Genomic DNA, 2,234 nt, shown 5'->3' on the forward strand with positions numbered 1-2,234 from the left:
AGCTTTTAAAAAGTACAAAAGAGAGAAAGCTAGCCAAAATGACTAAATGGAAGAACTCTCCTCTAATTTAAAATCCAGGAAGAAATGACAGCTAAAGAATTGCTCAAAACAGATATAAGCAACATGACTGACCAAGTGTTTAGGACAATAGTTATAAAATTAATCGCTGGGCTCAATAAAGGCACAGAATACACCAGAGAAGCTATGGCTACAAAGATTATGGACCTTAAAAATAGTTGTGATAAATTTTTAAATGCTACAAATGAGGTGCACAATAAAATGGAGGCCACGGCACGGATTGAAGAAGCAGAGAGGAGAATAGGTGAGTTAGAAGACACAATTATAGAAAAAGAGGAAGCCAAGAAAAAGAGATAAATTGATCCAAGAGCACGAAAGGAGTATTCGAGAACTGAGTGATGCAATCAAATGGAACAATATCCATATCTCAGAGTTCCAGAAGGAGAAGAGAGAGAGAAAGGGGCTGAAGGGATACTTAAACAAATTATAGCTGAGAACTTCCCCAATCTGGGGAAGGAAACAGACATTGAATCCAAGAGGCACAGAGAACTCCCCTCAGACATAAATTGAATCGATCTTCTGCACAACATATCATAGTGAAACTGGCAAAATATAAGGATAAACAGAGACTGCTGAAAGCAGCTAGGAATAAAAGGGCCCTAACATACAAAGGCAGACCTATCAGAGTAGTTACTGACCTTTCTACTGAAACTTGGCAGGCCGGAAAAGAATGGCAGGAAATCTTCAATGTGATGAACAGAAAAAATATGAAGCCAAGAATCCTCTATCCAGCAAGCTTGTCACTCAGAATAGAAAGAGAGATAAAGGTTTTCCCAAACAAACAAAAATTGAAAGAATTCGTCACCACTAAACCAGCCCTACAAGAAATCCTAAGAGGGATGCTATGAGGGAAATGTGACAAGGAACACATAGTACCAGAGACACCACTACAAGCATGAATCCTATGGAGAACACAATGACTCTAAAACCATATTTTTCAATAATAACACTGAATGTAAATGGACTAAATGCTCCAATCAAAAGACATAGGGTATCAGAATCAATAAAAAAAACAAAATCCATCTATTTGCTGTCTACAAGAGACTAATTTTAGACCTGAGGACGCCTTCAGATTGAAAGTAAGGGGATAGAGAACTATCTATCATGCTACTGTAAGTCAAAAGAAAGCTGGAGTAGCTATACTTATATCAGACAAACTGGACTTTAAAGTAAAGGCAGTAACAAGAGATGAAGAAGGGCATTGTGTAATAATTACAGGGTCTATCCATCAGAAAGGGCTAACAATTATAAATATCTAAGCACTGATTCTGGAAGAGTTCAAATATATAAAACAATTAATCACAGACACAATCTTATTGGTAAAAATGTGCTAATAGCAGGGGACATTAATACTCCACTTACAGAAATGAATAGATCAACTAGACAGAAAATCACTAAAGAAACAATGGACCTGAATGACACATTGGAACAGATGGATTTGACCGATATATTTAGAAATCTACATCCTGAGGATAGGGAATTCACTTCCTTCTCAAGGGCGCATGGCACATTCTCCAAGATAGATCACATACTGGGGAATAAAGCAGCCCTCAATAAATATAAACTAGTTGAGACCATACTATGCACACTTTCAGATCACAATGCTATGAAACTTGAAATCAATCACAGGAAAAAGTCTGGAAAATCTCCAAAAACATGGATGTTTAAGAACACCCTACTAAAGAACAAATGGGCCAATCAGGCAAATAGAAAAGAAATTTAAAAATATATGGAAATAAATCAAAATGAAAATACAACAATCCAAACTCTTTGGGATGCAGCAAACATAGTCCAAGAGGAAAGTACACTGCACTCCATGCCTATTTCAAGAAACTAGAAAAAGCACAAATACAAAATCTAACAGCGCACCTAAAGGAACTAGAAGCAGAGCAGCAAGAGCACCCCAAACCCAGCAGCAGAAGAGACATAATAAAGATCACAACAGAAATAAACAATATATATAATCCAAAAAACCAGTTGAGCAGATTAATGAAACCAAGAGTTGGTTTTTTTGAAAAAATAAACAAAATTGATAAACTTCTAGCCAGGCTTCTCAAAAAGGAAAGACTCAAATAGACAACATCATGAATGAAAATGGATTTATTACAGCCAATCCCTCAGAAATACAAGCAATCATCAGGGAATACTATGAAAAA

Source organism: Suricata suricatta, chromosome 8 (assembly GCF_006229205.1).
Source record: "Suricata suricatta isolate VVHF042 chromosome 8, meerkat_22Aug2017_6uvM2_HiC, whole genome shotgun sequence".
Taxonomy (NCBI): Eukaryota; Metazoa; Chordata; class Mammalia; order Carnivora; family Herpestidae; genus Suricata; species Suricata suricatta.